The sequence below is a fragment of the Apodemus sylvaticus genome, chromosome 16 (genome assembly GCF_947179515.1).
Source record: "Apodemus sylvaticus chromosome 16, mApoSyl1.1, whole genome shotgun sequence".
Taxonomy (NCBI): domain Eukaryota; kingdom Metazoa; phylum Chordata; class Mammalia; order Rodentia; family Muridae; genus Apodemus; species Apodemus sylvaticus.
The window spans coordinates 86811111-86834090 of NC_067487.1; the positions used below are offsets into that span (position 1 = coordinate 86811111).

The 22980-nt window shown below is 39.4% G+C and overlaps 1 non-coding gene across 1 annotated transcript; it reads right to left on the bottom strand.

The window, feature by feature from the left end:
- Positions 1-412: 412 nt before the first annotated feature.
- LOC127667187 (U6 spliceosomal RNA) lies at positions 413-519 on the bottom strand. Its single transcript, XR_007973827.1, has one exon. It is a non-coding gene; the product is annotated as a U6 spliceosomal RNA (small nuclear RNA).
- Between the last annotated feature and the right edge of the window lie 22461 nt (positions 520-22980).

Genomic DNA, 22980 nt, shown 5'->3' on the forward strand with positions numbered 1-22980 from the left:
ACCGCCAGACTGATTTCCAGAGTGGTTGTACCAATTTGCAACCCCACCAGCAGTGGAGGAGTGTTCCTCTTTCTCCACACCCTCTCCAACACCTGCTGTCTCCTGAATTTTTAATCTTAGCCATTCTGACTGGTGTAAGATGAAATCTCAGGGTTGTTTTGATTTGCATTTCCCTAATGACTAATGAAGTTGAGCATTTATTAAGATGCTTCTCTGCCATCCGAAGTTCTTCAGGTGAGAATTCTTTGTTTAACTCTGTACCCCATTTTTTAATAGGGTTGTTCGGTTTTCTGGAGTCTAACTTCTTGAGTTCTTTATATATATTGGATATTAGCCCTCTATCTGATGTAGTATTGGTGAAGATCTTTTCCCAATTTGTTGGTTGCCGATTTGTCCTCTTGATGGTGTCCTTAAAAATATGGAACGCTTCACGAATTTGCGTGTCATCCTTGCGCAGGGGCCATGCTAATCTTCTCTGTATCGTTCCAATTTTAGTATATGTGCTGCCGAAGCGAGCACAGTTTATGTCTTTTTATTGGGGAATTGAGTCCATTGATTATACTTGATATTAAAGAATAGTGACTGTTTCTTCCTGTTATTTTTTATGTTATTTTTATGTTTGAGTGATTATCTTCTTTTGTGTTTGTTGAGACAAAATTACTATCTTGCTTTTGCTAGCGTGTAGTTGCCCTCCTTATATTGGCATTTTCCATCTATTATCCTTTGCAGCCTGTATTTGTGGAAAGATATCATGTAAATTTGGTGTTATCATGGAATATCTTGGTTTCTCCATCTATTGTGATTGAGAGTTTTGCTGGGTATAGTAGTCTGAGCTGGCATTTGTGTTCTCTTCGAGTCTGTATGAGATCTGCTCAGGATCTTCTAGTTTTCATGGTCTCTGGTGAGAAGTCTCGTGTAATTCTGATAGGTTTCCTTCATGTGTTACTTGGGATTTTTCTCTTACTGCTTTTAATAGTCTTTCTTTGTTTAGTACATTTGGTGTTTTGATTATTATGTGACAGGAGGTATTTCTGTTCTGGTCCAGTCTGTTTGGATTTCTGTAGGCTTCTTGTATGTTCATGGGCAACTCTTTTTAGGTTAGGGAAGTTTTCTTCTATAATTTTGTTGAAGATATTTACTGTCCCTTTAATTTGTAAATCTTCACTCTTTTCTATATGGATAATCCTTAAGTTTTGTCTTCTCATTGTGTCCTGGATTTCCTGGATGTTTTCAGTTACAAGCTTTTTAAATTCTGCACTTTCGTTTTTTACTGTTGTGTCAATACTGTCTATGATATTTTCAGCCTCTGAGATTCTTTCTTTTATCTCTTGTATTCTGTGGTTGATGTTTGCACTCATGACTTCTAATTTATTTCCAAGGTTTTCTGTCTCCAAAGTTGTCTCCCTTTGTGATTTCTTAGTTGTTTGTATCTCTGTTTTTAGATCCTGGATGGCTTTGCTCAGTACCTTCACTTGTTTGTTTTCCTGTAATTCCTTGAGGGTTTTTTTTTTTCCTGCTTTCAGGACTTCTGCCTGTTGACACATGTTCTCCTGTATTTCTTTAAGTGATTTTTGTGTTTCTTCTTTATGGGCTTCTGTCTGTTGACCCATATTCTCTTGTATTTCTTTAAGTGAATTTTGTGTTTACTTTTTAAGGTCTTCTACCTGTTAACACATGTTCTCCTGTACTTCTTTAAGTGAGTTATTTATGCCCTTCTTGAAATCTTCTGTCAGCATCATGAGATGTGATTTTAAATCCAGGTCTTGCTTGTCTGGTGTGCTGTGTTATCCAGGACTTGCTGTTGTTGGAGAACTTAGTTCAGATGGTGTCATGTTGCCTTGGTTTCTGTTGGTGATGTTCTTGCATTTGACTTTTGCCATCTGGTTATTTATGGTGTTAGCTGGTGTTGCTGTCTCTGACTATGGCTTATCTGGGCTCCTGGAAGACACATTCTTTCTGTGTTCACTGGTATGTAGGTATTCTTGGGAGACCCTCTCTCTTGTGGTTGTATTTGGGTATGTAGCTCTCTGGTCCCAATCAACTCTGCGTTCAGGCAGTAATCAAAAGTCTCCTGTCCCAGGCTGTTCTTAGTCTCTTGTGTCCTCATTGTTTCTGGCTGTATTCTCTGAGTAGCAGAGGTGGTCCTACCTGTGCTTCCCAGCCTCTCTACACTCCTGAGGTGTTAGCTACCTCTGTATACTGGCAAAGGGTGGTCCCAAGCCAGAGAAGGAAACCATAGGGTTTCCACCAGAGGGTTCCAGGTGTGATTCTCTGGATAGGGTGGTTCTACCTGTGCAAGCAGGCCTCTCCACACTCCTGGGTGGATAGCTAGCTTCCCATGCCACTTGCAAATCACACACTGTGGCAGACAATGGTCCCAAGCAGGAGACAGAAACCAGAAGGCTCCTGCCAGAGGGTTCAGGATAAGAATTTCTGAGCTGCAGGGCAGGTCTCACCTTTGCTGACTGCTTTGGACCAGAGATGGTGTACTGTGGCAGAGGATGGTCCCAAGGACTGGAAGGCTCAAAAGTCACCTTTTGATGGTTGTTGTTTCAGGTGTGCAAAACGAATACAGGCTAGACTGAATCAGCATAGACTGAGATCAGCTAGGGTATGTTAGAGAATTGGAACGGCGAATTTTATTAGGCAATTATCTGAAGTCTGGAACTGCATCAGGCAAGAGGAATAGGGAAAAATAAAATGAGTAAAAATAAAAAAAAACAACAAAAAACACATTTTAGAAATATGAGAGAGAAATAGAAATAGAGAAGGAAAAAGGATTTCAGAGTTCTCTGAGGGACAAGGCAGATCAGGAGACGTCCTGTTTCCTCTAAGGATCCTACTAGAGATATTCTTAGTACTGGTTACAAGTACTCTTGTTTGTTTTTGGTGCACCAATTTGTCCACATATCAATTTGTTTCTGTCCTTGTTTCCTTGTTTGAATGACTGTTGTCCTGCGTTTCATGTTGAAAAGAAAAAATGGTGAATGCTTTATCTGATGGTAGTCCATCTCTTGATCAAGTCTCAGTTTTCACAATGGAGGCCCAATTTAAGCTGCCCATATTTTTAGCTAGGAGTCAAGTACAGCTGAAGTAAAAGCTGCTTTTAAAAGGGTCAGCAGCTTCTCAAGTTCTGGGGCAAGTAGGCTGATGGTTATTTCTCCTAGAAAAAAATCTCTGCAATTGTGATTATTGAGTCCTAGGTGCTTTTTCTCTTGAAATTACAGCTAGAAAATGAAAAAAAAACTTTTGGTTTAAATTTATAAGACTCCTACACTTGTTTCTGATTAGTCTTAAAGGTATAAATATGTTTTGCATGTCTTGGCTATAGAGTATTGGCTTATAAGTTATTGGGCATGATTAAAAATTGTAACTTTGGTAACAAGAAATTTAGCTTAAAACTGGTAACTCAGTGTTGGAGTCATTTTAAGCAACAACATGTGGTAAGAGACCCCCAACTCAATGTTTTTAGACCTGTAAACTAGCCCAGCACAGAGTAACTTGTTTTTCTGCTTTCAGCTTGAGAAAGATAACACACCCAGTTCTAGTTCCAAGGTTTAACTATACAATGCCCCAAGGATGTTTGCTACAGATAATCTCTAGCCTTCCTTACTTCCTCATTCTGTACTTCCCCATTCCATGCATGTTTTGCCCTCCACCTCTTGCCTTGTGAATTGTGGCCTCCAACCCTTGTCTTGTCTTTTTCCCCTTTAAATACCCCTGATTTCAGTTGCACGGGGTCCTCAGTCCTCTACCCCTGCGTGGGGTATGGCTGTGGAACCCAGAATTCTGGAATAAAGAAATCCTCATGCTATTGCATCGAGACCACTTCTCTCGAGTGATTTGGGTGTTGCCAAATCACTGGGGCACCCTCAGTTTTTGGGGGGTCTTACAGTGGCAAGACCAAACCCAGGAAAAACAGGCCTCTAAAGATACTTCTAAATTGGCATAATATTTTACGTAATTCTTATCCTAGAAATTAGACTTATAAGGAATATGATTTAAAACAACATCTCTTTAATGAGTCATAAGTTGCACTGTCGTGCATTCAAATATAAAAACTGTCAGACAAACTGTAATGTGAAAAAGTAGTGCTTTTGCTATTGATTTTAAAGAGAATAGATTGTTTAAAATTGGGTTTTGCTTTCCAAAATTATAGTTATGCTCTAATATTGCAGGAGAAACTTAAGAATTATGGTTAGCAACTGACAGTGTTGCATTGACTGCAGTTTTCAGTCTGATCAATGGCTAACAATTCTTAACTCACCCCTATTTTGTACTAAGATGTTTTCAGGAGTGATAAAAGTTAAAAGCAGCTGCAGCCATTATGTGCCTGCTTCCACTTTTACATGAGCTTTATTGGATATAGTAGTAGAGGCAAAATTTAATGCCCCAGTCCCCAAGATTGGAAAGGAGATCTCAGTGGGAATTTATTTGGTATCAAACATGTTCTTTTTTAACTGTTTCAGGAATTTGTGGATAGACTACTAAAAACAGCTAATGAATTTTTCAGAAACCCTCAAGCAAAGGATTCTTTTCTTATTGGTGTCTGGCTTCAGGCTGCTGCCCTGTAGGAGGGGTGGGCTTTGGGCCTGGCCTTGGGCAATAGGCTCAAATTATAAACTATTTACATTTGAGTAAATGCAAAACTCAGAGCTGCCTCAGTGAAGTTTCTGAGGCAGTGCTTTTGTCTTGCAAACCCCACCTAGAAAGTTTCAGGCTGAAACGGCATTATTTACACATCTATCCAGGTGGTTCAAAATAAAGTTCAAGCTTAAGATCTAGGAAAGGCTAATAAGGTTATGTAGAACTTATGAAAGCATTAAAATCTGGCCTTCCTACACAACTCTCATGGATTTAGAAGGTTGTTTTTTTTTTTTTCCTTTACATCCTGAAAATTGTAAAGTGTTTGCTTCTACTAAGTTAATTTTAAAGTTTGCTTTTAGTGAGCAAATTTTAAAGACTCAATAAAGCAATATCATTGAAATGCTTTTCCTCGAGGAATGGCTGATAGCTTTACCTTATGTGAGAAAAAATGATTGCCTCTGCTTTAATACAAGAAGCTAGGGCATTAAATCTTTCAGAGTAAATTTTCTTTCAGAGTAAAATTCATGGAGTTTTATTACAAGTCTTTGTTCTTATAATGGGCTTTAAAAATTTTGGAGTAGTTGTGCTCCAGAAAAGTTTCAAAGGTTATATATCAGTTATATCCTAAACAAATTGGCATTGAAAATTCAAATAAAAGATAATTTACTTACTCTAAATGATTTTCAAAGTTGTTAGGAGATATTAATTGGCTAAGACCTCGCCTTAAGCTTACCACAGGAGGATTTAAGCCTCTGAAGTTCTCAAGGGGGATGCAAATTAACTGGTGAGAGACAAATAGCTTTTCAGATAGTAGAGGAAGCTACTGTATTCAATTGCTAGTTGTTTATCTTATGTGTTCACAGCAACTCCTTGCCAAAGGGAGCATTAATGTGGATGAAAAATTAACCTTTTTTCATCTCCAAGATTTTAACATCCTGTTATGAAGCTGATGCTGTTTTAATAAAGTATTTAGGATAGAATCATGAAAGTATTTTGAAAAGGATGTCTTAAGAACCAGATGAAACATTTGTTCCTTATTTCAAAGATCAATTAAATTGGTTATTGCAGAGTATTGATAGTTGGCCTATTGCATGGCAAGTCTTTTAGGCAGAATTGATAATTGTTATCCAAAAGATAAGTTGTTATAATTTGCTTCCATGAATGCTTTTGTATTTCCTATAGATTTATGCATGTATCCCATAAAGAATGCATATACTGTATTTATAAACAGCACTTCTATGGGAGAGAAGTTCATGTAATTGGATCACATGTTTATTCTCTTGAGTTTCCCCCTACTTCAGCACAGATAATTGAACTGGGTACTATAGCTGTTCTTTTTAATACGTTAAAAAAAAAATCAAACTTTAATTTGTATACTGCTAGCCAATATATATATATATATATATATATATATATATATATATATATATATATATCATGGCTTACAATTGCTTGAAATTGCTCCCTTTTTAGATACTGCTAATTCTTACATTTTACAATTATTTATACAAATACAGCTCAAGTTAAGAAAAGGTACTGTTCCTTTAAAAGACTGTCCTTGAGACATTTCAGAGCTCATCCCAGGGCTGGAGAGATGGCTCAGTGGTTAAGAGTACTGGCTATTGGCTCTTCCAGAGGCCCTGAGTTCAAATCCCAGCAACCACATGGTGGCTAACAACCATCTATAATGAGATCTGATGCCCTTTTCTGGTGTGTCTGAAAATAGCTACAGTGTACTTATATATAATTAATTAATAAATCTACAAAAAAAGAGCTTGTCCTAAATTGCCTAGACAAGACCCCTTAAGGCGATGCCACAAGAGATTTGTATCCCAGGCAGACTGTAGGCCTTACATAGGAATAATTAGCCATACAATTGTATTTTCTTAAGACTATGAGTACCCTACAGTGATTGTGCGGAAGGATGAAGAACTCAGGTGTGCTCAGCAGCACTAAAAAAATTCAAGAACAGCAATTTATATACCCATCTTTTTTCCCCCATTTTTATTGATTATTTTATTTATTTACATTTCAAATGTTATCCCCCTTCCAAGCTTCCTCTCTCACTTCCTCCTGCCTTAGTGGTCTAGCGTTCCCCTATTCTCAGTCATCAAGCCTCCACAGAACCAAGTGACTACCCTACCAGTGATGCCAGGTATCCAGCTAGAGCCATGGGTACCCCCTGTGTACTCTTTGGTTAGTCAACACACATCTTTCAATCAGTCCAATTCATGTCTCTTTATTGCATTCTGAAATCCTGGCTATATCATAACAAAGCAATAGGAAGTAGCCTTACAAGTTGTTTAGAACAGTGATCGTAAGTACTTGGTAATCATTGTAAGAGTTATGGACTCTTTTCTTACAATATAAGATTGTGTGTTTACTATGTTCCACATTTTGCATCTGAGCTTAACAGTTTTATTTAAAAAAACTGTATAGAACCTGCAGACTCTCAGTTGATGAGCCATTCAGAATTCATTGGCTCCACAGTGCAAAAGTAGGAGATGAAGAGACTTGTTTATAAAATGCCTAAATGTAAATTACACACAGAAAAAGAGGGCTCAACCAAGTTCAGATTGTTATAGGTCAAGTTTTATTTTCTGTTCCCTAGAGTTGTGTGCCTTATGTTCTTTATTGTATGTAGGATCCTATAAATAAAATAACAGAGAAGAGTTGACAGAGGGATATTATGTGCCCTTATTTCTAAGTTATCTTTAGGGATTACATTAACATTAATGAATTTATCCGGCTGTGGGATAGAGCTCTTTAACACACATTGCTAAGCCATTTGAATGTTTCCTTTGGTTAACCTGTCCCTGCTTTCTTGTGGCTTTATTCTCCTGAGTTCTGTGTACTCACTGGCACAAAAATGACCTGCTTCTTTCTGGTACTGTTCACCTTCTGCAGGAAGCTAGTTGAATGAAAGGTCAGAGTTCGAGGTAGTGATTTCATTAACATTAAATATTTAATGAATCATAGGTTTTATCCTGTCACTGACCAGGTTACTGTCCTTGCCAGGTGGGTTTGTATTAGAAATGTCACCACCTTGGAAGGTATTTTGAGTGCAGATATTAAAACCTTGTCTAACTGGATTTATGTCTTTAGTCTTAAACAATGAAGTAGTAAGAAGGGAAGAAAGGAATAAGATCTTTCATGTGACAGAGTGTTTTTCTCTTTCTTTTATGTCACACTTTCACCAAGTTCAGAGGGTTCAGCAGTCTCTGCTGGGTCTTTGTTCATCCTTATTTAGAAGGCCTTAGTCAGAAAGAAGAGCTTTTTGCAGTCCCCTTGTAAGACCCCCCAAAACCGAGGATACCCCAGCACCCCACGCCCCGGAAGGCAACACCCAAATCACTCTCGAGAAACGGTCTCGATGCAATAGCATGAGGATTTCTTTTTTCCAGAATTCTGGGTTCCATAACGCAGGGTTAGAGGACTATGGACCCCGTTTGCTGAATTGCAACAGCTTTTATAAGTTTATGACAGAGCCCTCGAATCACAAACCAATCATTTCTTAGCATGGAGAGCCTGCGAAATGCGAGCCAATTGATTTGTACCACTCCATAGTGACCTTTTACCTAGTTTCTAACAAAGCGAGATAGCATTTTAAACTCCTGATTTCTTGGGGTCATTAGAGTTAGGCTGTATTTTCTAGCCTTTCACCCTCATCAGTGGTGTGGCGAGTGATCTGAACCTGAATGGTCTCCTAGCTGTAAAGAGGAAACTTTTAACAGGATCTTGAGAGCAAAGCAGAGGATCAACATGAATCTCCCACAAGTCAACCAAATAGCAGCCACTGAAAGTCCATACATTGTAGAATCCATACTATGTAGTATCATGGTATCAAATAGTAAGTGGTTCAGCCTTCTTTTTCTCCCCTTCTCTTCACATTCTCAGTAATGTTCCCTGGTGGATTGCTATTACACATAACCTTTGAAAATTTTGCTTGAATAGGTTTATTTAAATCGATACCCACCTTTTTATTTTTTATCCATCATCTATACTTTGATTAATTATAAATGGACAACTGTCCATAGTAGGGGAGAATAAAATAAGCATAAAGTGGGGTAATTATTGTGTACTCTTTTTTAACATCTTTTTTTTTGTTTGTTTTTTTTGTTTTTTTCGAGACAGGGTTTCTCTGTAGAGCCCTGGCTGTCCTGGAACTCACTCGGTAGACCAGGCTGGCCTGAAACTCAGAAATCTTCCTGCCTCTGCCTCCTAGAGTGCATGCACCACTACCTCCCAGTTTCATTGTGAACTATTAAAATCATCTTACATACAGTGTATGCTTGCCTTCTCCTGAGAGTCTCTGATCTTAGAGATTCTGGAAACTGAGATGTGAGTTCAAGTTGGGGTAGGGCAATGTCTTAGTCAGGGTTTCTATTCCTGCACAAGCATCATGATCAAGAAGTAAGTTGGGGAGGAAAGGGTTTATTCAGCTTACAGTTCCAAATTGCTGTTTATCACCAAAGGAAGTCAGGACTCGAACTCAAGCAGGTCAGGAAGCAGGAGCTGATGCAGTGCCCGTGGAGGGATGTTTCTTACTGACTTGCTTCCCCTGGCTTGCTTAGCCTGCTCTCTTTATAGAACCCAAGAATACCAGCCCAGAAATGGTACCACCCACAAGGGTCCCTTCTCATTTGATCATTAATTGAGAAAATGCCTTACAGCTGGGTTTCATGGAGGCTCTTCCCCAACTGAAGCTCCTTTCTTTGTGATAACTCCAGTCTATGTCAAGATAACACACAAAACCAGCCAGTGCAGGCAACAAGAAATGCTCCAAGTCCACTCCCAGATCCTGCTGTTGAGGTATATTTATTGAAGCTGGTATTTGCAGTGAAGGGAATTTCATCTTTCAGCTTTGTTACTTAGATAAAAACACACTGACCAAGAACAACTTTTGGTGAGAAAGTTTGTTTGGCTTTCAATTCCAGGTCAGAGTGCATCAAAACAGGAACTTGAAGGTAGGTGTGCTTGTACTTAGTCCACACAGTACTACCTCTGATCATGAGGCCTCACTTACACCCTAAGAAGAGAGGCACACTGTGGATCATGGAAGATGTGGATTGATTGCTGGCAGGCAGCCTTATGCTCAGCTGGCTTTTGTATGCAACTCAGGATCACAAGCTTCCCACAGTGGGCAGTACCTTCCTAAATCGATTAATAATGAAGGTAATCTACAAGCATGCCCATAGGCCAGCCTGATCTAGGCAATTACACAGATGAAATTCTTTTCCAAGATAATTCTAGGTTATATCAGGTTGACAGGTAAAGCTAACCAGGACAGTGAACAACCTGTTCATGCTCTTTTCTCATACAGCCCTGTCATCTGGTTTGGCCACAATCTACTCCTCCTGCTGCAGTAGGTTTATTTTCTGTGGCCACTATCACTTGGTATGTTAATTCCTGCTTTGGCTACCATCTGAATTTCTATCCTAATTGTCCTCGGTCTTGGCTTTCAAGTTTTATAGGAGAAGCCAGTGTCTTTCTATAAAGCCTCACCTTGACAGTCTCTGATCCTATTAATATCCTATCAGCTAAGTTTACATACCACTTATCCCATCTCCTTCCACAACCTGAAACAATGGCCCAGTTTACTGGGAACTAGAACTCAGGCTGCTATTTCTGTCTGAACTTTCAGAATTCAACATGTGCCCACAGTTCTGTGACCCATAGAGAGTGTTTTTGCTAACTTGTTTGTTTTCACAAATGAAGAGCCCTGTGTTTAGAGGAAAGGATTATCAAAACAAACAAATCCCACAATAACTGGGCTTTTATTCCTGCTGATTTGGTTTAGATGTTCTGAGTAACTAGGAAAGTGCCCAGCCTTTTGGAAGGCTTAGTTCCCTTCTTTTTGACATGGAATGGAAGTCCATGGCCTTACTGGTTCTTTAACTCTGCTATTTTCTTCTTGGGCAATGCATAACTAAGATTATTATCTGGCCAGTTCTGACATGGCAACTTCCTCATATGAGATCGGGCCAGGGACCAAGTCCAAAGCTGAGGTGTCTTCCTCCTACAGCCTGAGGCCAGCGGGACTCCCTAAGCTTTTTGTGGTGAGAACTGAAATCAGGGTAGTCTCTGTGTAAAGCACAAGTGAAGTTTGTGTGTGTGTGTGTGTGTGTGTGTGTGTGTGTGTAGTTCTGATCACTCAGGCAGTCTGCTGCTGGAGGAAGTGTCTATTTTAACTAAGGTTAGTCTTAAGGCTGTATGGCTTTAGGTAAAGGACTTAGCTTCTCTGATCCTTGTTTATTCTCATCTAGAAAATATGTTTTGAAGTAGATCCAGCTGACCCTACTTCAAAATAGGCTATGGAAGGAGAGGGGATTGGTGGGATATAAACTTAGCTGATGGAATATTAATGGAATCACTGTCATGGTGAAGCTTTATAGAAAGACATGGGCTTCCCCTATAAAACTGGAAAACCAAGGCCCAGAACCTTTAAAATATAAACACAGATGGCAACCAAAGCAGGAATTAACAAGACAAGTGATAGTAGCCATGGGAGGTATAGATAAGTTCTGTCCAACAATATCTTTGATTTCTTGAGTCTAAAGACTGAATTTTTAAATATAATTTCCTGACTTTTAATTTCTCAAATCTGTAACCTATTCCACACAATATTCACTGCTGTCAAACTTACTTTGTCAAGAAAGTTGAGGTACAATGGGGGTGAAGTCTTGTCCACATGAAAGTATAAGAAATGTCATAATGAATCTTTTTTTTAAAAAATTCAGATTAAAAACCTGTCATGCAATGTGTTCCATGTCAGTCATTTTTGAAAGTCTTGGGTTCCAGAGGCTGATGAACAGTTTTGAAAGGCAGCTAGCCTACAAATCTGGAAAGAGTCTATTCTGAGCTGTGCCTGCTCAGCTGTTTACTGTTCAGGGTGGACAAGAACTGAGGCTCTTTTCTTAAGCCCACTTAATTTTGCTGATCCAAACTTGGAGGATCAAAAAAATGGAGGAAAATAAAAGGAGGGAAAAAACCTGGTTTTTGTGATTGGCTCATGTCCATGTGACAGCTCATGACATTCATCTTTAGAGAACCTTAGAAGAGCCTGATGCTCAGCTACTGAGTTAGGATAGGTCAGGATTAGGGTGAGGGTGAGGGTAAGGCTCAGGGCCAGGCTCAGGCTCAGGGTCAGGGTCAGGATTAGAGTCAAGGTCAGGGTCAGGGTCAAGGTCAGGGTCAGCCTCAGCGTTGCTGTTACTGGCTGTTTTCTCTTTCTCCATAAAAATTCTACCATGGGTCCTGTCACTCATTTCTGTAAAGTTTAATTCCAGTGCTGTATTATCAAGTAGTTAAGAAACATACAACTTTGTAGATATTAGAAGGACTGTTGGAAGAATTTTGACTAAATAGTGTTGTATACAAAATTTTTGAAGCAAACTGCTACCTTCCTATCCCTGAAGCACACATGTCCACCCAGTAGCATAAGTCTCTTCTACTTTTAGAAGCAGTTTCAGGAGCTCTTGTTAAAAAAAAAAACAAAAAAACAAAAAAACAAAAAAACAAAAAAAAAAAACAGTCTGATCCTTCTGTATGTGAAAGTTAGAATGATGATGGTGGTGATGATGATGGTGGTGGTGGTGGTGGTGGTGGTGGTGGTGGTAATTTGAAAAACAATTACCCTGCTACAGAGGTAGTGGAGCATCAGTTCCTTTGATTTCTTATCTCCTTCACATCTCTTATCATCTGCCTTCAGTTTTAGAAGATTACATGTCTCCTTTATTTTGGGCTAACCTTAGATTTCCTGCCAAGACCAGGCTCTATAGTCCAACCTCCCTTTTGAAACATCAGCATCCCTGTGCCAGGAGTTACTTTTATTGGTTTCATTTGAATTCAGTAACATGAAATCTACTTCTGATGTACTCCCGTATCCTCTATTTTCTTTTTCTCAGGTAAGTATCTATACTGAGAAAGACTGCTTCCAGTGCTGTTCATTATTGGTAGCCTCTGCAATATGCTTCTTTTGTTAGGTACCTGATTACTTGATGTTGTAGACTTGTGTTCATCTCATTTCTGGGGCATTTGCCTCTATTGGTTGTGAGTTCCACTGCTCCACAGAGAATTCTGCTCTTGGTTTATCTTGCTTGCTTCTTTCTCTTTTCACTGTGGCTTCCCTCTCCTTTGTCCTCCCGCCCGTGCTGGGTGGTCCAGGTGTCTGTTTCTTTCCTCAGTACAGGAAATCTTCTTCGATGAGCCTATCCACACTCACGTTTTAATTACTAACTGTGTGCCAATGACACTGTTATTAGCTCCTCACCATCACTCCCCTGCTCCTCAGACCCAACAATTCCATCATCTCCTAGGTATGTTTTCCTGCTGGATATTCTCCAGATATTTGGCTCCATTTCTCAAAAACTGGAAGATGCCCCTTCCTCCATTTTCTTCAATTTTTATTTGTCACTTTTTTTCACACAAGAATCCACATTATAAAATGTTATACTTTTTCCTTCCTCCACATCAGAAAACTGATCATTAAATTCTATTACATTTCTGTCTTTTCTGTCTCATGAATTAATTCTATTTTTACTATCTATATACTATTAGAGTTTTTCTATGGCTACCTCAACAACTGCCTAGCTGGCCAGGGTTTCTGGAATTTCTCTGCTGTATGCCCTTGTTCAAAAGCTTCTGGACAACAAATACCTGTTTAAATCCATTCAGAATCTTCTAGGGGAAATCCACTCCTTGTCTAGCATGCACTAGCCAACTCTAACAACAGCAGCACCATTTAATATGCCTCACTGACTGCAGTAATGTTCACAGTAGTTTTCTACAGGCACTCTGTACTTTCTCTCCTTGCTTCCTCTTTCTCTAATACATATGCTTTGCCATGAAGACTTAAGTTGGTCTTATGAATTTCAAGTAACTAGTACAGTCTCCATCCTTGGGTCCAAAAAAAAGACAGTTAAATAGCCACTTTAGTTGTTTTAATCCTCAACACAGTCAGGAGGAGGACTGGGGATATGGTCTTCCTGTGCCCCCTGTGATTAAACACTTGCTAAGCTGTGTAGATAGTCTTACCAATGCAACTCCAAACCCAGAAGCACTTGCCTGTTTTGAAGCATGCACTGCCCTCCTGTGGCACTCATTGGAAGGACACACCCAATATGCCCATGACAGATGTTTCTAGTTACATTCAGGTGGTAAAGTCAACTGTAATCCCTATACAGCTATATAATACTGGTTGGTATTATGAAAACTATATTTTCTGTGATTTATGGTTTTGTTACAGGTTAACAAAAATTAGAAAACTATTACAGAGTATTAAATTATATTCATAGACAGACTGGTAGAAGATGCCACAAAGCTAGGAACACAGCAACTAGGAGGCAAGGTCTCAAAATTCTGGAGATGCTAGCTGGTTGCTCTGAAATGCATGTAGCCAAATCTGTACTTGGGGCTGATAATGCATGCTTGTGTGGAGTGTCACATTATCATCTTGCTTGGTATATGCCTTTTTAGATAAAAGACACTGCTGAGATCAATGCTGGCCTGCTATGTTTGGCAAAGGGCAGCCTGGTTGCAGGAATGTTCTTCTTTTGTCTACTGTCTGTGACTTTAGAAGTCGGCAGGGAAGGATCAGAGAATGGGGAACTAAGAACATGCTTCAGATGTGTTAGAAACCAACCAAACTGTTATTTGACCTCTTCTTTCTTATATTGCCAAAGCCATGGGGAAAGTTCTTTTCTTCCCTCCCTCTCTTTCTCTGTTCTCTCTTCTTCTAGCACTACCACTGTCACCACCTCTTCCTATTCCTGATCCTTCTCCTACTCCATCTTGTTGTTCTTGCTGCTTTAGCTTCATCTACTCAGAATTACTTGTTAGAGGAATTCAAAGTTACTTTTAAAAGAGAAAAGTATAGACAGATTTTCCAATCTGTCCTGTCCATTCCTATTTCTTTTACAAGCCTGAAATTTACTAAATAGAAGTTGTTCAAGTGCTGCTGTACACATAAACCTCAGGAAAATCCAAGTATTAGGCAGAAATGTTAAAAGAGGAAAATAGAAATGAAAATAAAATCTACTTTTGGTTCTACTTGTATGTTTCAAACACATTTATGCATTTCAGGTCTCAGGCTCCAACATTCCAGGACAAGACTGTACTCCATTTTGCATATTTCCTTGTTTTATAGCCTAACATGTTTCACCCTTCCTGTTTTGCTTCTGCTATGTTTCATTTATTATCCCTTCTTTCTTCATTTAAAATCCTTTTTTACTATATTACAGAACTTAAGAGTTCCATGGGGTGTGGAACTTAAAGTATTAGTAACTCCCAAAGCCTAGAGAATAAATATATAAAGATAATAAAATGCCTGGACTTTGACTCTGGAAGAGATGCATGTGATCAACTACAACTTCCTCAACAATAACTTCTCTGAAGTTTGGTTCTCAGAAATTCAATTTTCCATAAATATAAATGGGATCTGGATGCACCTGTTGCTTTTCATGAATTCTAGCCGATTCTTCCTGGATGTGAACCCCTGGAAAGAGGGGCTTTGAGATAGGAGATGCCCAGCCCAGAGATGGAGTCATTGAAAGCACACTTTGTACTTAAGAGACTGCCTAGCTATTTGTGCCACAAATCCTTGACTTCTGGTCCTTGCTTAGACCTTTGCACCTTGGCAAGCCCAATTTATGTTCAGTCTTGAACTGTGTGCCACTGTGGTGGTAGCTATTCTGAGTGTCTGAGTATCCATCTATGGACTGGCCCATGGGTGCAGAAATAATGCATAACTGCAACATAACTTGCTCTAACTGAGAAATCAAAATGTATCTGAGGGAAAAGATGGTAACAAACATCTGTCTTAATACTTAACAAAATGATGAAAAACCAGGTGTCTGGCTTCATTTGTTGTTAGCAATGATCTTAACTACAGTCAGGAACCAATGCCATGTGCTTTAGCTAATCAACTTGATTTGAGCACTATAGGAGAGAAGAATGGAATCACCACATTGATACCATACTGCCAAGAAACAAGAAAATTATTTGACTATCTTCATGCATATAAGAGAAGGTGTAAATGTAAAAACAAACAAAAACAAAAAACAAAAACAAAAACAAAAAAACAGTGTCAATAACAAAATCTTTGTGTGCAACCTGCCAGGAGAGAGCTGGTCTTCCAGCAGCAATAGCATTTCTGAGCTTGAAGGTGAGCTCTGTACTTTCTCACCAATAACTGTCTGGAGGGGAATGGCTAGGAGCACACAGAGCATAGAAGCAGTGGAGCAGCGGACAGGATCCTTTCTGTTGCCATCTGAACTAGGGAGCTGGGGTAGTTCCACAGCCCTCTACAAAAGGATTATGCCAGAAGAGAGCTGGTCTCCCAGGAGTGCTGACACAAGCTTACAGGCCCACAGGACGGACAAACTCCAGCCAGGGAGAGTAAAACCAACTAACACCAGTGATAACCAAGTGACAAAAGGTAAGAGCAGGAACCCCACCAACAGAAACCAAGGCTACTTGGCAACATTAAACCCAGTTCTCATACCACAGCAAGTCCTGGATACCCCAACACACTGGAAAAGCAAGAGTTGGATTTAAAATCGCATCTTATAATTTTAGAGGAATTCAAGAAGAACATAATGATTGCCTTAAAGAAATACAGGAGAACACAGGTAAACAGGTAGAAGCCCTTAAAGAATTACAGGAAAACAGAAACAAATAGGTGAAGGAACAGAAAAAAACAAAAAACAAACAAACAACAAAAAAAAAACAACAAACCATCCAGGATCTAAACATAGAAGTTGAAACAATAAAGAAATCACAAAAAGAGACAACACTGGAGATAGAAAACCTAGGAAAGAAACCAGGAGTTATAGATGTAATTATCAACAAACAAAATACAGGAAATAGGAGAATCTCAGTGGCAGAAGATACCATAGAAAACATTGACACAACAGTCAAAGAAAATGCAAAATACAAAAGCTCCTGACCTAAAACGTCCAGGAAATCCAGGACACAAAAGAACAGAACAAACCTAAGGATTATATGTATAGAAGAGAGTGAAGACTCCTAACTTAAAGGACCATTAAATATCTGCAACAAAATTATAGAAGAAAACTTCCTTAACTTAAAGAAATAGATATCCTTGAACATACAAAGCTCCAAATAACAGAAAAGAAATCCTTCTTGTCAAAAAATAGTCAAAATACCATATGCACTTAACAAAGAATGAATATTAAAAAACAGTAAGGGAAAAAGGTTGTGTAACATATAAAGGCAGACTTATCAGAATTACACCAGACTTCTCACCCAAAACTATGACTGCTAGAAAATACTGGGCAGATGTCACACAGACCCTAAGAGAACATAAATATCAGCCCAGGCTACTATATCCACCAAAATTCTCATTTACCAAGGACAGAGAAAATAAGATATTCCATCACAAAACCAAATTTACACATTATCTTCCTACAAACTCGGGTTTCCAAAGGATGATAGATAGAAAACATGAATACAAGGAGGGAAACTACATCTTAATAAAAGTAAGAAGGTAATCTTTCAACAAGCTCAAAAGATGATAGCCACATAAACATAATTTCACTTCTAACAACAAAAATAACAGAAAGTAACTGTCCTGGCCTGTGGGGCTATCAACAGGGGACTCTAAGAAAGAAGGGGAGAGAATGGAAAGGACAAGAGACATGAAGAATGAGACCATGACAGGTTTCTGATGGAGGTCCAACAAACTGTATTATCTCAGGGAATTTATACAGGCAGGGGAAGAAATAAGGCAAATGGGATTTTGCACAAAGCCTAGGGATTCTGCCAAGGTGAATCTCTGGCAGCTATAGGATGTTTCTTCTTCTGGCAGGGTGCAGTAACCGTTAATTGCTCGACTTCTCTAAGGTCTGTAGCTGAGGAGAAGTCAAAACCTAAGCCTATCTTTAAAATGGAATCTAAACATAAAGTAAGGTCAGTTTGGATTTTGGCATCTCCTCCCTTTTTATTTAATTTTTGTGAGGCTGGAGAGAAGGCAGACATCTAGAGGTCTCTTTGATGCACGAGTAGGCATAACCAGAGAGGGGGACCTATTGACCTGATTCCTCTCATGGGGAACAGAGGATTGTTCTTCCCACATCTTAGGTGGCTTATTGTGTCTTTTGGAGAGGAGGGACAGAGCCTAACTTGGTGGGACACCACCACAGAGTAATCTGAGGACCGACAACAACCCCTGTACAAATCAGGTTTGCTTCATGGGGAACTCAGAAGTGGACAGTTGTGTCCTCCCCCTGCAGAGCTTTGCCTTACACCCCTCACAGGTGCCCATACTGAGTTCATGCTGTGCTAAACCAGTGTGCATAGCACTGAGTTTCTATGCATCCTCTATGGGGGCAATGTCATCACATGGCTTGGTCAGGCCTCTCTCAGACATATCAAGTTGATGATAACGTACCTGTATAGTTTTGAATCAACCTGTTGTCTAATAAATCCTATCAACCTATTTAAAATAAAGGGTCCTAAAATAGCTATCAAAAGCACACAAAGCATGGGCCCAACTAGGGGCATCAGGAGGAAAAACATGGAGGACTCCCCCCAAAGATTAGCATCTCTAGAAAATTTTTGTCTCTGTAGATCATTACTCAGCTTATGGAGTTTATGCACCTGTAATTCTATCAGGCAGTATTCATTAACATAATACCAACATTCTTCCTTAAGAAAAAGGCACCCTTCTCTGCTGTGAGAAGTTCTAAGGTATGGTGATTCTGCAAGGTAACTTGGGCAAGCAAGGCTATTTGCCTTTCCAGGGAAGCCAGCAATTCAGGAGAAGCCTGAATAGCTAATTGAAATTGTTCAGCTAATTTATTGGTGATTACAATGGAATGTCCCAATGCTCTACCCACCAATCCAGTGGCCACCACAGAGGCAGTCAAAGAAAGGCTGGCTACAAAGGGCAAAAATACACATTTCTCTCTTCTGAAATGTTCAGAAGATATCAAAAATTCTGCAGGGGTACAACGAGTTAGTTGAGGAATCATGGTAACTGGGAGGCACAACATGGAGGGATCTATATTTTTTGACAAATTTTTAGTGAGGGTGCCATTGTACCAAAAAATAAAAAAAAAAATCCTCCTGGGGCAAAAATGTCAGAAGATGGAGACTAAATGGTAGTGCATCTTCCTTTTCTGAATCTGAATAGCAAAAAAGAAATTTGGAAAATGGCAAATAGAGTTCAGCCTTAGGAATAGGAGAGGTCTTCATTGATTTCACTGTTGTAGAATTTAATGCAAAAGGAAAGGGGACAGCTACTAAGGGCAGAAGCCCAACATGGCACACAAAAAACACAAGGAGAGGTTTCCCAATCTGGTAACATTGGCCAATATCAGACCTTCCCTTAAGAGGAAAATCCAATAAAATGGATGAATAGCAGGAGAGGCAGAAAGCTGGCTATTAAGCTCTCGTTCTGTATTTAAAATGTTAGAATAGACAGCAGATTGTACTTGAACAAGAGAGCACCACATATAAATCTTTCTACTAGGCAGTTTTTCTCTCCTGCTCATATAAATGGCTCCTTTTACAGGAGAAGTCCAGCGGCTATCCCAAGGGTCCCAAACAACCCAAGTATATTCGGTGGATGTCTTAAAGAACTTGGCTACATGTATGTTGCAGTGACCCCAGGGGCACCCTACATTCTCTTCTGTCCGGTTGTTAGAACATGGCGAATTGAACTGGTCATAAAGAAAACAAAGTGCAGGCCACACTGTACCTGGTCTACACTTGAAATCTGTAAAATTTAAATATATAGCTTTTTGACACCCTGAAGGGAGGCAATCAGCAGTAGTCAATATCTTCCCTTTAAACCAAGTTTGTTTATAATTTGTCCAATTTTCAGCTAAATGAAATCAGCATGCAAAGGGAGAGGCTGAGTCTGCAGATGTCTGTGGTGTCAGCATTAGCAGGAGGCATCCAAGAGACCACAGCCATTTTCAATGATTATCTGGAATACAAAAGAAGAAAAGAAAGGTCTCAGGGAAAACTACTCCTTGGAATTACCATCATGATCTAAGGCATGTTTGTCATCATTTATTTGTTTAACTAGGCATTCAGGGAGCCATTGGGCTCCCCCTTCTTTTGTATCAAAAATACAAGTAGAACCCCTACCCCAAATAAGAACAGGGTCAGGGCCATTCCACTTAGAGCTGAGGAGGTCTTGCCACATAACTGTGGCATAATTTTTATCTGTCTCTGGATGCCAGAAGTGATTGGTGGCAGATTTTCCATAGGTATCTAAGAAAATTAAGAACAAATAAAGCAAGATGTAGGATATTGGGAGGAGTGTCCACGCTAGGGTAAAACACACTCCTTTTTAATTTTTACATGGTATTTTTTAATGGTCTGATGGTCTCTCTCAACAATACCCTGATTTTGTGGGTTATATGGGGTACAAGTAACATGTTTTATATCTAACTGTAAGCAAAAGGATGGGAAATTCTTTCTAATATATCCAGGACCATTGTCAGTCTTAATAACTTAGATTTGCCCATGAAGGAAAGGCAACTTAAGACATGAGCAATCACAGTTTTGGAAGCTTCTCTGACATGTGAGGAAGCAAAAATAAATCCACAGAATGTATCAGTAGTAACATGTAAATATTTGACTTGCCAAACTCAGGCAGGTGTGTGACATCCATCTGCCAAATGTCATTAGGAACTAGGCCATGAGGGTTAACCCCGCAAATGGGGTATAGGCAAGAAGGTAATACACCCTGGGCAACCTTTAACAATTTGCCATGCCTGTTCCTGGGTTCTTTTAAAAAGTAGGTGAAGAGTTTGAACATTTAAATGATGTAATAAATGAGCCTTTTGGGCTTGTTCCAAGGAACCAATCAAAACTGGAAAAGTAAATTGAGTGGCAGCATCTGCCTAAGTATTGCCTTAGGAAACTAGCCCAGGCAGATCAGAATTGGTAACCAATAAAAAAGGGCAGACCCCTAATAATAATTAAATCTTGTAATTCTTGGAAAAGTGGGGTGACATTGGTAGAGGACTTAATAAAGGGGACGGTCTCTAATAAGGGAACTGAAAAAGCAACATAAGCACTATTACTGTATAAATTAAAACCATCATTAGGTAATTTTTTAAACACTTGTATAATGGCAAAAAAAAAAAAATCAACCATCTGGGCTACTTACATGGCATTTTAAAGGTAAAAGTTTGGTTATCTATAACAAGGGCAGCTGTGCCAGAAGGGGAACCATCAGTAAAAACCAAATGAGCATCTTGAAAGGGTTTTGAATGAGTTCTAACAGGAAAAATGAAGGGATGAATTTTAGCAAACTGTAATAGTTTGTTTGCAGGATAGTGAGTATCTATTTCTCCTCTAAAGGAAGTGCCAACAATTGGCCAATCATCAGTGGTTTGCATCAACCAATCTATTTGCTCTTTTGAAAAGGAAACAACTAGTTTACCAGGATCTTTGCCAAAGTATTGGTGTCTCTGTTCTCTGCCCAAGTGGATAAGGGAAGCGACTAAACATGGAAAGGGGGTTAAAACATGGGAGGGTGAAGGGGGGAGATGTGTCCAGAGGAGAGCCCCTGTGACTGCCAAAATACCCCTGTGGGCAAAATGGATATTGCACAAATTACGAACAACAAGGGCTGTTGATAATTAATAAAGGAAACACCTTACTGCTGAATGGCAATATCTACTAGCTCTAGGGCCTTCCTGGCCAAAGGTGTTAAGGTTCGAGGAGAAGTTGGGTCACTATCACCCTTAAGGATGTCAAAGGCTTAAGATCTCTAGTGGTCAATTTTAAGTAAGGACTGATCCAATTAATATCTCCTAATAATAATTGACAATCATTTAATGTATTAAATGATCAAATTTTAAATGAATTCTTTGAGGAAGTATTTTGGAACTTCTTAACACAAAGGCCAAATAAAAATGAGGGTGACATAACTGAATTTAACAGGAGTTATTTGGGGGCAATGAAGCTGAAGCCTTTTTGCTAAATCTTTATAACATAATAAGAGATCTGATGTATTTGATCCAGCCAAAAAAATATCATCTGTATAATGTATAAAATATATAGAAGGCCAAGCCTCATGAAGGGGGTCAACAGCTAAAGCAACATATTTTTGGCAAAGGATTGGGCAGTTAGCCATCCCCTGTGGAAGAACACACCACTGGAACCAGGGCATAGGTCAACTAATTACAGGAAGGCTAAAGGCAAAACGGTGTTGATCACTAGGGTGATGGGGATAGTGAAGAAACAGTCTTTAAGATAAATTATTTTTTTTATAATAACAAGAAGGAATGGCCACGGAAATGGGCGGGCCAGGTTGTAGGGCCCCCTGTAATAACCATAGTTTTATTAAATTCTCTCAGATCCTTTAAGAGTCTCCACTTACCTCATTTCTTTTTAATCACAAAGATAGGGGTATTACAGGGTGAGGTGGTAGGCTCAATATGGCCCACATCAAGTTGTTCCTGCACTAACTGAGGAGTGGCAGCCAATTTTTCAAGGGATAACAGCCACTGAGCAGCCCACACAATGGCATCATTTTTCCAAGTAATTTTATCCACATGGGGTGAAGGATGTCAATGGCCATCAGGGTAAATTTTTCATGCCTAAGCCTGCACGACTAGGATTTTTTACAATTTGAATGGGCTCCGTGATGCCCTGAGAGAACTTTCCCAATCCTTGTCCCAATCGGAACCCCTGTTTCAACATCTGTTGAGTCACTACTTCATTAGGGCTGTACATTATTACATCCATTTGAGACAACAAGTCATGGCCCCAAAGGTTAATTGGGAGGCCTGGAACAACATAGGGTCTGACTGAGCTGCTGTATCCTTCATTATCAGTTCAAGTAAGAAGCTTAGTGCTTTGTTGATGATTAGCAGTTTGGCCGATACCTTTAAGATGGGTTAATGATGTGGTTAACAGCCAGGTATAAGTCATTTGTCTAATGAGATAACAGTGACACCAGTCCCTGTGTCAATAACTCTCTCAAATTCTTTGCCATCAAGTTTAATTTTTTTATTTGATATATTTTTTATTTACATTTCAAATGATTTCCCCCTTTCTGGCCCCCCACTCCCCAAAAGTCCCATACGCCCTCTTCCCATCCACCCCTTCCCACTTCCCTGTTCTGGTTTTGCCTATACTGCTACACTGAGTCTTTCCAGAACCAGTCCACTCCTCCGTTCTTCTTGTACCTCATTTGATATGTGGATTATGTTATGGGTATTCCAATTTTCTAGGCTAATATCCACTTATTAGTGAGTGCATACCATGATTAATCTTTTTTTTGTTTTATGTCTTCTTTTTTTATTATTCGATATAATTTTTTATTTACATTTCAAATGATTTCCCCTTTTCTAGCCCCCCACTCCCCAAAAGTCCCATAAGCCCCCTTCTCTCCCCCTGTCCTCC